General features: G+C 38.3%; 1 non-coding gene and 1 pseudogene across 1 annotated transcript; one reads left to right on the top strand and one right to left on the bottom strand.

Moving 5' to 3' along the window:
* Nucleotides 1-13,215, top strand: part of LOC143690367 (PHD finger protein 10 pseudogene) — a 52,848-nt pseudogene extending 39,633 nt beyond the window's left edge.
* Nucleotides 13,216-13,590: 375 nt separating this feature from the next.
* Nucleotides 13,591-13,697, bottom strand: LOC143643017 (U6 spliceosomal RNA). The gene has a single exon (XR_013156070.1). It is a non-coding gene; the product is annotated as a U6 spliceosomal RNA (small nuclear RNA).
* Nucleotides 13,698-14,465: the final 768 nt, after the last annotated feature.

Raw genomic sequence — 14,465 nt, 5'->3', positions numbered from 1 at the left:
ACTCTTGTGTCTTTAAATTCCATGGGTTTTTTTTGTTCCTTTCCACTGAACTTTTATCATTGTCAGTGTTCTAAATTTAGAAACATTCTATTCTATATCTTTCTCTAAATCATCTTCCCTTCCCATGTTCCATCATAGATAATGGAATTTTCTTTACAGATAATGGAGCTTTTACCCCCATAATTGACACCATGTAATTGCTAAATGGAAGTGCTTTGCAATGTAGTGAAAGAATTGACTTTTGAAAAAGTAATTCAGCAGCCCCCTCTTTTGCTGTCCAGCAGAGGCAGTAATTCATTGTCCTGCCAAGACTGGCAACAAGTTCTCACTTTGTAAAGCTGTTTCTCTATCAAGAGATACTCTAGACCAATTCTACCGGTCAGAGGCAATGTACTCAATTGAAGGAGTCAATAACAATTCTAGCTCCACCCCAGTGAGAAACTCCAAGGGAACAGAGCGAGGCACAGTTTCAGAATGGTTTGCATTGCCTGCTACCCATGAAAATAGAATCACCTATAATGAGACATTTGAGATACTGTATTCACAAACCTTACAGATATATTTATTTTGAGGCAAGTTTTTAATAAAAGTTTAGAGCCAAAGGAAAATGGATGTCTTTCTCATGTCAGTCCCTAAGGATCCTCAGGCCCCAAATAGTATTAACTTCTAGAATTTGGATACAATATCAGTAAAGGCTCCTTCTGAAATTAAATTTAATAAATATCAACACATACACTTTGGCTTTCTATAGTGCTAAATAAACCTGAGAAATAAGTTTATGTAAGCCTTCAAAAATTCATAAAACATGGGAGAATCTCTGACGTATTAACCAAGAAAACTTGGACACCTCTGAAATCTCCACCCCCTCCTACAATGCCTGCCAAACAGCAGGAGCTTTGTAAATATGCCTTAAGCTGGATGTTAAATTCATCAGTGTTAACAGTAACTAATGTAAGATAAACTGTAAGCCTATTGATGATGTTGTGTTCCAGGCAATGAAAAAATCTAAGTATTATGGTATGCACAATCAAGGACAAATGAAATTAAAGAGTATATATATTTATTGCAACCAAGGGAAAAGGACACTATCTCTGAGAGATGTGAGAATTTCTGCCACAGAAGGTAGACAACAAGGTAAAATAGGAAAAAAACATTCAGGTTACGCCATGCTCAAGATGAAATAAGACTTCCCTACCCTTTTGCTCTGTTTTACCAAACAATCATCTGCTCAATCTGAATGGAGAAATCACCACGCCTGGAAGTGTGTACCAGAACAACTGATATAAGTATATTGGTTATTAAAAAGATATCTTCAATAGGGAATTAACATAGAAATTCTGTTTGTAATCTAGTGTTTAATGTCAAGTTAGTAACATTAATTGCACGACCTTGAGAAAATCAATTCCCTTCTCTGGGTTTCAATTTCTTCACTTGTACATTACAGCATGAGATTAGGTCAGCATTTCCCCAAGTACCTCCCTTAGCACAAAAGTCCTTAAAAAGTATGCCATAAAAAAAGGGTTTAATGACCAAGTAATTTTTTGTCACTTCATGCTGCTTGAAATTCTTTTTGTGTTTCATATAAAATATTAGATATGGAATATTGTAAAGGCATAAGCTTAACATGATTTATCCTGTTATTTCCTAGACTTATCTGATCAGGGACTTTTGTCCACCAAGAAACAATTATTAGCATGCTGAGGCATTCTTTGGAGATATTAGCTATCATGATCATTGAGATTTCCTCCAACTCTGAAGAGCTGAGTTTGCCTGTTTTGTGAATCTCTGCAGTAGAAATCAATTCCTGCGAGTTCAGATATCCCCAGCTAGTCTTTGAAGTCAAGTTTCTGACCCTGCAAAATGAGAACGAAACTCTAGGCCTCAGAAGCTCTGGGAGAAGATGCTGGTATCTTGTGAGACCTACTTTATTAGCTTTCAGACCTGAACCTGGTTCTGCCACCTCTAATGACAGTAAGCTCATTATTTAAGAAATGCCTTTGATAGAATTTAGTAGCTTACTTTATTAAAATATAAAGCATATCATAATCATATCTGAGATTAAGTAAAAAAAACCCAAAAACATACTAATCCATACATTGCATTGGTTTATTGAGAGGATTTCCAACTCAAAATCCCTTCTAATGATGAAATTGAAATGACAGGGCAAAAGGCAGAAGTGGTGTTTTCATGCAAGTTATGGGGCACCACTGTCCATCTTGAGGGCATTTACTCAAAATTACATTTCAATAGATTTACTGATGTGCTGTTGTTTGTTCATTGTGTCTGTGGAAACAGTGGAACGTTGGCTAGAAACATACTCTACTTTTTTTGAAACGTATTTTCACCTTAATTTTCCTTCAGGTTTCAGAGTATGAAGTAATACTCCCTATGATCTGCAGAAGAAGAGAAATGATATTCTCCACTCCTGCCTATTTGTTCAATTTCCCCAAAAGATCAGAAAAGTGTCAGAGAAGGCAAAAACTCCAAAATGTTAGAAAAGGGCCTGATTTGGCCATTTGGGTTGCTGTCCATTCTGTCCAGGGCTCTTTAATGGACCTGGCCACTCACACTTCCAGCGGCACTGACCTTCACTGAATCCATTTCTCCTCTAGCTTCTTTTGTCTTTCTTACTCTTAACTCCTTTACTTCTCTAATACTCTGCATCAGCATTTGGCTTCTGACTCTTGATCAGGCTTCTTTTGCGTTGATGATGTCATGGGTCAGGTTTCTATGGCTCTGACCAGCCAGCACTCTCCAAAAACCTACTTGTCTCTGCTCACCAGTCACAGGCAAGAGATGTTCTTGTCCTCTGTCCTCATTTTCAAGCTCTTGAAAATGGCCCTCCAGTGATGAAAGATTAGAAAAAGTTAGATACCTGCCTTCTCACCTTTCCCCCCTCTCCTAGAGAATTTCATGTGTAGAGAGGTTTGGGGACACACTGAGTATCATCGTCTTCTATATCTCCATGGCCCCCTCTCATGCTGGGTCTGCTGGTGGATTCAAGGAAGAGAAAATGGAGAAGCTGAGGTTTATTATGTGCTTGTTGCTCCAGGAATTGTTCTAGCTGTACATTGAATATTTACATCACTGCCGTTTCTCAAAGGAAAGAACTAAAGCTCAGACGTTGTTTTCCTGTAGCTAATAAGGGGTGGAAGTAGGATATGAGCAGAGTTCTGGGTGATTCACAAGCCTGTTCCTTTCCTATACATCTTGCTGCCTCAGCTAAGCATATGTGTATAGACATATGACCCAACATTGAGAGAATCAGATAGAATTCAACAATTTGTGTTTCACATGATTTTATTTTTTCTTTTTTTTTTTTTTTTTTAACATGGGCAGGCACCGGGAATCGAACTCAGGTCCTCTGGCATGGCAGGCAAGCATTCTTGCCTGCTGAGCCACCGTGGCCCACCTCACACGATTTTCTGATATCACTTAAATGCTAATGAATGTTGGACATTTTCAATCTTCCTTTCCTTCATTCATTGATTTGATGAATGTTTATTGAAGAACTACAAACTATAATGCCAGGGGTTATTCCCAGCATTTAGGACACGGCAATGAAAACAATGACACAAATCCCTGTTCCGGTACAGTTTACATGAGGCATAGGAAATAGGAAATGAGAATAATAAAGAAGTAATTGCATAGTATATTCAATGATGGGCAAGTGAACTGGAGAAATGAAATTGAGCAGGGTAAAGGGGATCAGCATTGGGTATAGACTGGGGATGGTTACATTTTAAAATGGGGTGGCGATTGAGAAAAATGACATATGAGCAACTAAGTTCATATTTGCTGACTGAAGAAGACTTTCCTAGAATACCAGAAGAGCTAGAGAGGCTTGAGCAATGTTTGCAGGGAAAGAATGACTGGTAAGCTTAAAATATTGATGTGTTGAGAAAAGAACTGAATTTGCCCTTAAAACAATTAAGACTGGAGGGTCTTCAGAATGCCATGACTATTCCAGTAAATAACATACCTCCTTCACCATTTCTGCTTTAGCCAAAGGGTGAAAACAGTTAGGCTCACAAAGCAACAGGATGGCAGAAATTAGATGACATTGCCTCCTAATGCATTCTTTCTTAGCAGTGTGGCCCAACCCAACTAGCAATGTGGTGATTTTTTGAGAAAATAAGCAGCTGGGTTTTGGTGAGACCCAGAGAAGAAATATGCCATGTTCTGCAAAAAGTGTCCATTTTTAGTCACACATAAAACTTTAAATTTAATGTAAGCAATTAAAAAAATTGGGCCTAATTCAGCCTTTTCATAGTTTTTGAGCATATATCAATAGTTAAATGAAATTCTTTTAGTGCCCTGTTGATTGATTCTCTCATATTCATTGTTTTCCTTCCTTATTTTTTGCTTGTCTAGGCCATTAAAATCAAAACAAGATGAATAGAATAGCTTTCCAAATAAATGTGAGAATTTCTTTTCCTTTATACCAGTTCTTTCTTCCCCAACTTGGAATTTACAATGTGCGATAAGACATATTCCTGCTTTCAATAAGCCATCTGTCCTATGTTGATGCTCCTTGTCCTTTCAGATAAGATTTGAATCTTATTATATTTATTAAATATAAATTAGAATACATTGTATTTTAATTTTAACCCCTTCAAATTTGAAGAACTGTGCTACAACTTGAAATATGAACAGGTTCATCCTCTGACTTCAAGGAGCTCAAAATCTAGTGGTCATAGCATTGTAGTGGGAGTTTTCTAATAGGACACCTGTTAAATCCATTATCTAATATTTTGAATTATAGCATGGCCTTGCAAAATTAATTGAATATGACTGGGAAATTGAGTAACTATCCTTCCTGCACTGGTGTTGAGAAGAAGTTGAGGAAAGATTACAGAAACCCTCCCTTCACTGGGTCATATTATAGCCCAGAGGCACCTCGCATTCTCCTTTGCTTTTCTCTGCTCACTCTGATCTTGTACAGTCCCTAATTAGATGCAGACTTGCAGAAGTATCTTCCATATATTAAATATTCATGAATACGCCCAGTACGTAAGGATCCAGATTATAATAATAATGACAATTACTGGCTATTTATTTTATCAATAAATTCATTACTTTAAAAAGGGAAGATTTTCTTATGCATTTAAAAATCTTATCCATTCCACAGACTATTTACAGTTGACACAGTACCATTTAGGGATCCAAGCATTGTAGAGAAAGAGGTATAGTTGTACCAAGGCTGCGGTACTAACACCTATTAGCTCTGTGAAGTGAAAAAGATAACAGCATTGGGACTGGGGATTCCATGAAGATAAAATTCTGTACCACAGAAACTCAAGGCAGTTTTACCAGAGGGAGGGAAGGAAAGAGAAATTCATTCTTTCATTTCCTCAAAGGACACACTGAAGAAAAGAAAAAAAAAGGCTGTACATTTCTTTTTCCCTCCTACAAAAAAGGACAGCTTTTAGTAGATACAATATTTTGTTCAGATACTATATTTTAAAATACTTTTTCTACTTTCTGTGATTGTGTTCATGTTTGTTTATGTGTATATATAAATATACACATGGCAAATACTGCAATCTAAGAAGATAGTTTATGTGTATATCCATTTAATAGATAAATATATATGTATGTGGATGCATGTGTGAGTATATATTTATATGTATATGTATATCGATTTCATCTACAATCTTGTATGTTTTTGTGTATATATGCAGCATAAAAACTCTGTTCAAAACATTGTTAACATGTTTTACAAGAAAATATCTCCCTTTCTACTTCTAGCCCTCTCTGTAATCTATTGTCATAACACATAAAATTCATTTCAAAAGTGAAAGATTATTATTGATCTTTTCTCCTTTTTGATATATCACATTTCAGGGTGCTTCGACAAATCAAATAGGAAAGCTGCCATTACTCTGTTAGAGATTGCTGGTAAAGCAACACACACACACACAGACACCTTCTTAGAGTTTGTCATCTATTGAAGAGACAGAAGCTCTCAGAATTTGTGATCCAATCTCTTAGCAGGGCTCTATTTAGGTAAATCGGCTTCTCTTTGCAGGCTCAGGTGGTGTACCATTTACATGTAAACCGAGCAGTGACATTTCCAAAGTAACGAATCAGTAGTGACCAGAAGTGGACAGCCCTCCCTCCAGCCCCGCTTGTCATGCCTTAATTTTATGCTGAAGGAAGTAACCCTGCCCAGTTCCTCCTCTGCAAGGAGCCCCAGGCAGTCACAGACAGGTCTGGGGCCAGTGGCCCAGGGTGAAAATGGCCCCTCAACTGTCTGGCTCTTCAAATCTCAGCACCAGTCCCCCAAATGGCTGACCACAGACGGTGTCCTTTTCCACAGACCCTAACCCTACTGTTCGGATTCCCCAAGTTGTGGGAGGTCATGAAATGTCCCTGATAACATCAATTTAATTTATTCACTGTATGCCATACACTACCATTTTACCAAAGGAAGTTACGGAAGAGGAGGAGTGGCAAAAATTCAAACCAAGAGAGCCTGTCCAATTTCCAAAGACAGCCGGCAGGAGTCAGGAAGTGGTTTTCTCAGACCTCCCCAGAGGCGTGGCTGCATGGGCCTCCACAGTGATGAGAGTCACAAAAACCCTCAGGGCTTACCTGTGAGAATCCTGCCAACCACCTTAGTTTGGCATCTCTTTCAGGTCCTTGGGTACCTAAATAGACCTGGTCCTGAAGCCAAGATTGTACCGTGTGGCCCGAAGGAGTGTTTGGCAGCAATTACACTGGCTTGGCTGAGGGCTGAAGCATATGGCTTGAGAGAGCCTGACTCATTATTTTCTGATAATGTTTACAACCTAAGCCATCTATTCAGATCAAAATTAGCATGCATTCTGTGGCGGTGTCTTCATGTGACAGTGACTCATAGTGCCGGCTGAGTTCTGTGGGTGCAAAGGATTTACCTGTTTCCACAGCATAGCTGTGCTGAGCCTCCATCATGTTTGTGCTGCCTTGGAATCCATTTTGCCAGAGTCTCTTGACCTCTGCTCTGCTTAATAACCTCCTTGTGTGCCTCAGTCGCCAATTCACCCAACCATCACCATCCCACACCCCGCCAACCAGGGAACTGCCCTAAGCACCCCATGACCAATAGTACACACCCGGCCCCCTCCTGGATGCTGAACAACTGCCTTCTATCACTCCAGTTTGCTTTACATTGACAAGTCCTTGACCCTTGTAGGAGCTCCAACAAACCCCACCCTGGGATGGAAATGAAGGCACAAGCCAGGGACCCCTCCTGCTGCTCATGTACAGTTTCTATCTGCTGGTGGAGCACCTTAGGCGAATTGTGCCTCCTATTTCCCTTGTGGCACCATTCTCTCTCTCTCTGGGACCTATGAGTAATAAACTGTCTTGTTTCATGTGTTATTGTCTTGGTCTCTCCTTGTGTGCACCTTACCTCTATTCCAACCTAAATTCAAACGCCAACCTAATCAATGCGAAATATAACCACTATGTCATGGACTAAAATGCAGTTGCAGGCACGCTGGTTTGCATGGTATTGTTTTCCTTTTGGTCTTCTAGGATACTGTTCTACCTTAATTGCAGAATAAATGACAAAAATGATTAAATGATTAAAAGTGCTAGACTTTGCATCATTCAGATCTAGATTCAAATTCCAGCTTCATGACTTAATACATCAGTGAACCTGAGCAAGTCACATAGCCTCTGAGTACCACTTTTCCCCTCCGTAAAACAGGAATAATAATATACTACCAGTCACATAAGTTATTGTGAGGAATAAATTAGATCGTGCACATAAACTGCTCTTCACAGAGCTTGGATCATTCGAGGACAAGAAATGCTAGTTGCCAAATTTGTGTCTGAAACTCTTTTATGTGAGCTGGGTGGTGGGAAACTGAATCCCTGTCAATTTATTTCAGTAGCTCAGCTGAATGCATTCTACCTGACAGAATTTTCTACCTGGAAGAAGATGTTGGTCGTGAGATTCTGAAATGTGGAACTGGCTGTTTGGGGAAGGTGGCAGTGGTGTCTTCATGTGACTGTGATTCATAGTGCTGGCTGAATTCTGTGGATGCAAAGGGTGTACCTATTTCCACAGCATAGCTGTGCTGAGCCTCCATCATGTGTGTGCTGCCTTAGAATCCGTTTTGCCAGAGCTTTGGATAGTGAGGACTCAGATATTTCAGGCTGCATGTCTGATGACCCTTTTTATGTGGTGGCAAAACATTCAGTCAGATCGTCACTTGCTTTTCTTTAACATACAGACTATATGCTATGGAAGATTTAGTAACATGTTAAGTAGTAGGAAAAATTCAGTACCGCATCATATTTTGCTGAAGGAGAAGTCTGAAATCATACTGGAGCTTGCCATTCTACAAAGAGAAATGGAAGGAATGCCAGTTCTCTGGAAGAGATACTCCTTACCTCTGGCCTGCATTCTGAATTGACCAAAAATCATATAACTTGGATGCATGCAGAGTTGAAAAAAACAAATTGATCTTTACCAAGAGTTTGGCAAGAAGAGTGACAGTAAGGCTGCAGCCTTATTAGATTGCTACTTTAGAACTTTTCTATGCACAATCTTTTAGTAGTTCTCCTTCAGACAAATGCCAAATTAGCAATGATCACATGCCACTTCGTTTGTCCTCACCAGTGTCTTTTATATTGAAAGCCTTCAAGGCATTGGCCATTTGAGCTATGAAATAGATGGTTGGGTAAAGCTCAGGGGTCAGTAAGAAAGGGACAGGAATTCTCAGGCTAAATACCACGTTTAAATGAAAGCTTTGTCTGTGATTGTTCACACGTGGAAATACTTGAGTTTATATGAGTCTATAATCATTCTTAGTTAAATCTCTAAGACTATTTCTCTACTAAGATCACACTCAAACCATTAAGAAGTGGGTCAGAAAATCTGTGGCCCCAGAGGGAAGTTATCTCCTGCAAGGCCCACTTCACATTTGGTTCTTGGATGACAGTGGAGCAAGAAGAACATTCCAGGGAGCAGGACTTGAGAATGAATAACCAAGGAATGGTGCCCCAACAATGGAACACTGGAGTCCTGAGTTTTTCTTCCCAACAATATTTGATATTTTCTCAAGTACTGTCTCTGCTGTGTGCTTTCCACTGTTCTCTTTTCTGAATAGAAGTCAGTATTGCACTAGTCCTGTACCTTCTTAACCATTAAATATTGAGTGTTTTGGGAAAAGATAACTTATCATTTAGTTTTACCAGTCACCAGACTATGAGGGGTAAAATCCAGAGCTGAAGGAAGGACTGTATCCAGAGTCCTTGAAGAGCTAAATGAAATAACTTAAATTGTGCTTTGTAGTTCATGTTAAGGGAGGGACCTGAGTATATTCTATCTGTGGAAAAGGAAGTATTTATATGAATGTTGGGTGACAAAAGGGATCAACTGAGATAGTCATAGGTAATTTGTACCCAATTGCCATCTACATTTCCCACTTACTGAAGGAACTCTAATTTTGTTTGAAGTGGCAATATTTGTGTCCACTTATAAATGACCTCACTAGACTTTCTTGTAGCTGAGAATGGCCATATGACTCAATCTAACCAATGAGAAGTAGCAGGAAGTTGTCTGGAACCTCTGAAATTTTGTTTTCATTTTTTTTTTTATAACAAATGACAGTTTCAGCTAGCATTCATAATTTGTCCTTCATACTTCATCTCCTCTTTTTTGCCTGGAATTAAGACTCAATGCCTGGAAGTGGAGGATCTATCATGAGACAATTAAGAAGGAGGCCACATCTAAAGATGGTAATGCAAGTAGCTAGAAGGAACCTGGTTCCTTAATGACTTTCCAGAGCAGTTGCAGCAGTACTTCACTGTCAACTTTCAGATTCTTTGCTATGTTTTAAAAATCTCTTAAGAAGATTGTGGGAAGATGGTAGAGTAGGAAGCTCCAAGAATCAGTCCTTCTACCAAAACAACTGTTGAACTGGAAGAATTGTCTGACTCAAATAATTTGGAACATTGGAGTTTAGTGGAACATTTGCAGCAGTTAGGAAAGAGCTGGATAGATGAAGAGGCAGATAAATTTCAGTAAATATTGGAGAATTTACCTTCCATGTAACAACTAAGTCATGGCAGGCAGCCGTATAGACTATAGCTGCGTTTGTGGTGTGGCCTGCTGTTGCCAGGGTGAGTAATAAGCATCTTGTCCTCCAAAAATACCAGGGTGTGTGTTCTCATGGCTGAGTGCTCCATTTGATTCCATTTTTATCACCGGAGGGCTAGTACAGAGGGCAGCCATTGTTTCAACCCCTCAGAGGCAGCAGAGGCAGAGGAGAGTTAAAGATATAGTGAGGTAGTGTTCTTTTCTCTTTTCTTTCCTCTTTTGGGAGCAAATATAGTTTGGAAAAGTCACAAATCATGATGGTTATATTATTGTGAGATGAAATAGACCGTAAGTAAAAAAAAAATTGCAGGAGATAAAAAAAAGGACTTTATATATTGATAAAAGATTCAATCCAGCAAGAAGATATAACAAATCTAAACATGTATGCACATAACAACAGAGCCCCAAAATATGCAAAGCAAAAATTGACAGAATTCACAAAAGAAATATATAGTTCTGTAATAATAGGTAGAAAGGTCAATACACCACTTACAATAAGGAATAGAACATTTAGACAGAAGATCCATGGGGAAATAGAGGACTTGAACAAGACTATAAATCAATTACATCTAACAGACTTATATAGAACACTGTCCTATAGCAGCAGAATGCACATTCTTTCCAAGTTCACATGGATCATTCACCAGAATAAACCACATTTTAGGCCACAGATCAGATACTCATCAATTTCAAAAGACTGAAATCATACAAAGCATCTTCTCTGATCACAGTGTAATGAAGCCAGAAATTCATAAGAGAATCAAAAAATGGAAAATGCATATACATGTGGAAACTGAACAACACTATTTTAAACAATCAACAGGGGCCATAAATGTCTACATTAAAAAATAAAGATCACAAATCAATAGTCTTACTTCACAACTAGAGGGACAAAAAAATAAAACAAACTAAACTCAGAGTGATCAGAAGGAAGGAAATATTAAAGATTAGAGTAGAGACAAATAAAATATGAAATAGAAAATAAAAAAACAAAATTTGATTCTTTGAAAAGAACAATGAAATTAATACACCTTAGCCAGATTGATAAAGAAAAGAAAAAACATGAGGACACAGGCAACTAAAATTAGGAATGAAAGTGAGGACATTACTACTGACCTTATAGAAATAAAAAGAATTATAGGAGAATGCTATGTACAATTGTGTGCTAACAAATTAGGTATCCCAAATGAAATGGACAAATTCTTAGAAACATACATATTATTTAAACTGACTCAAGAAGAAATATAAAGTCTCAACAGAAGAGTAGTGTATTAGTTTGAAATCTGACAGAATGCAGTATACCAGAAATGAAATTACTTTTATAAAGGGAACTTAATAAGTTACAAATTTATAGTTCTAAGCCTATAAAATTGTCCAAACTAAGGCTTCCAGGGACAGATACCCTAATTCAAGGAAGGCCGATAGATCAGGAACACCTCTGTCAGCTGGGTATTCACATGGCTGGCATCTACTGGTCCCTTGCTCCTGGGCTCTGTTTCTTTTGACCTCTGTTCCCAGGGCTTCCTCACTTTGCTTCTTGGGACTGGCCTTCATCTTTCAACTTCCCTTGGCTCTCTCCAGGTTCTGGCTTGCTAAACATCTCACGGTGATGTCTGCTGGGCTCCGAACATCTCTAAACATCTATGTCTGTACTCCAAATGTTGACATCTGTGTTAGCTCTGATCTCTTTGCCAGTTCTGTCATTTCTTTTGTTTCTGAGTTTTCTCCAAAATGTTTCCTTTTAAAGACTCCAGTAAACTAAACAAGACCCACCTGGAATGGGTGGAGTCACATCTCCATCTAATCAAAAGTCACACCCACAATTGGGCATTGTCACATCTCCTTGGAGATAATCTACTCAAAAGTTTCCAACCTACAGCATTGAATCAGGATTAAAAGAAATGGCTGCCTCCACAGGATTGAATCAGGATTAGAGCATGGCTTTTCTGAGGTGCATAATACTTTCAAACTGGCACAAATAGCAAGTAAAGAGATTCAATCAGTAATCAAAACCTCCCATCACGCCCCCGGGATGGTGCGCTTGCCACAGCTGGGTGACAGCAACACAACCACCCCCAGAGGATAATAATAAAGAGAATTCAAATGATAAGATCCAACTATCCAAAAGGAGGTGAATGAGCTCAGGAGATAGCTCTAGGAGTTGTGAAACTTCGACTCAAGATTTTGGTTTTAGCTACTACACCACTGAAAATCTGATAGAGTAAAAATAGGAGAATACTACATGCTTCAAGAAGAAGACAGTGACTATCTGGGTGTGACCTCTTTTAAATGGAAATACCTAGATTTAGAGCAATGAGATTTGTCTCACAAGGAGAAACGCTCTCTTAGTTAAATGTCATTTCAGAAACTCAATGTACTCTAACAGCATTGTGCAGTGAAGGAATTTATTTAATGATAAAAGAGTATTCAGCCAAACATGCACTATATGCTGTTATTCTGCAAGAAAAAAGTACATCAACAAATTACAGATCATTATAAGGAATATTCTCAAATGCAAAAACAGAATACCCAGGCGGTTGAAGCCAGCGAAGTGCCTGAGTACATTAAGAGAGTTGTCAAAAAAACCTGCTGACATTAACAGCAACTTAAACGAGGAACGTATGGAAGAAAGAAGAGTTTATTTTGACTTACAAACACATGTTATCCAGGAGCCTCAAGGAGGGTACAAAGTGGCACTTATAGAGCAAACGAAAGTCAGTTCTTAACCCAGTGGCTCTCATCCCTGGACAATTCCAGGAATATTACAAAAGGTGCTAACAGATGAAGTGCAATATCTGCCCTTGAACAAAGCTCTGTATGAGCCATCTCAGAACCCTGAGCTCCCCGCTCTAGATAATGATGGTTATTTTGATGATGCTGAAGATGGTCATGGTGATGAGAGATGAAAAAAATAAGGACACTTTGGGCAGCTCCTCTGGCAATGTCTCTGAAGGCGAAGCCCTCCTGAAAACCAGGAGGATTCTGTCCAGGAAAGACAGAAACCAAAAGACAAAGCTGCTAATCCAAGAAAAGATGGTTCCAAATGTTCTGTACTATCCAAATCAGTTCCTGGGTACGAGGTAGAAGGAAAAAATCCCCTAACTCAGATTCTTTCCTGACCAGCCTCTCTCCCTGATATATTTTAACTTTGAAATTTGAGATGATGGAATCCCTGCTTGCTGTACATCACTAACTTTTCTTCTGGGGTGTGCTACTCTGTCAGCTTCTTTCTTTTTAGCTTTTTTCCATGGTATCTTTTCTGTCACATTTGGCAATGGGTTAGCTTCTGTTTTCTGCATATTTACAATTAGAGCAAGTGTGGGTTTTAAAAAACTTTCTGTCATAGGCAAAAATTTATACTTTGCTTCCTTGGAGTAAAGATCACAATTAGTTAGCAGCTAAATATACTAGTATTTAAATTTTTTTTCACTGTTTAGGGAATTTTTATTAAAGCAAAAAAATACATATGCATATAAGAATACTCATTTATCACCTAACCCTTTGAAATTAACAGCAACTTGCATGTCATTCTGGCACAGGGGCAACACTAATCTTCTCTGTATCATTCCAATTTTAGTATATGTGCTGTCAAAGCAAGCACTATGCTGGTATTTAGAATGGCTAAACATGCTATACTGTGAAGCTTAGTCTAACATTTACTGTTAACTAAGTTGCATTTCTGTCGTGCCTTTCATTGAAAAAGATCTTAATCTTTTAGAGGCTTAATCTAAGGATTATTTGATCCATCCATCAAATTCTGCTAACTCTGGGGTAGAGAATAATAAAACCTATTGTTTTACATTGTGCTGATTTTTAGCATAAACTTGGCAAATAGCCTAAATAATTCTATGACAAAGAATACAACATGATTGACTGAGATAATTTGGCTTAGATACACTCAACTTTTCCTGGTTATTCTGAGTAAGGAAGTAGGTTACCAGCAGCTATGATTGTTATTATTATTTTCAAATGTTTCCTCTCTCTGTGCGCCCCCTGCCTTTCAAAGGGTTAGGTGAGAGGTGAATATTCTTATATATATATATATATATATAGGGATTTTAGAATATCATAAAAGAAGTTGGAATTAGCAGCGCAATTTTATGTTTTGGATGGTAATAGTAAAATACACAGTTCTCTTGGTCTGGAATTTTTAGAATATGCTTTTATTGTGATCATGAAGGTGTACTGAATGAAAGTTTTAGAGTAAGATTAGAAGGTTTTGCCAGCTGAAATTGTTAAATATCTCTTTATGTGTTGGAATGGCGATTGTGGTAACTAATCCAGAACAGGTTGAAGTAAGCTATTAGTCAACTTTCCCTCAAGCTAATTGGAACATTTTCTAACTGTGCATTTACCCTTCTTTTCATGC

This window comes from Tamandua tetradactyla, chromosome 7, assembly GCF_023851605.1.
Source record: "Tamandua tetradactyla isolate mTamTet1 chromosome 7, mTamTet1.pri, whole genome shotgun sequence".
NCBI lineage: Eukaryota > Metazoa > Chordata > Mammalia > Pilosa > Myrmecophagidae > Tamandua > Tamandua tetradactyla.
The sequence above is the reverse complement of the archived record's forward strand: the minus strand, read 5'-3'. Positions and strand labels throughout refer to the sequence as shown.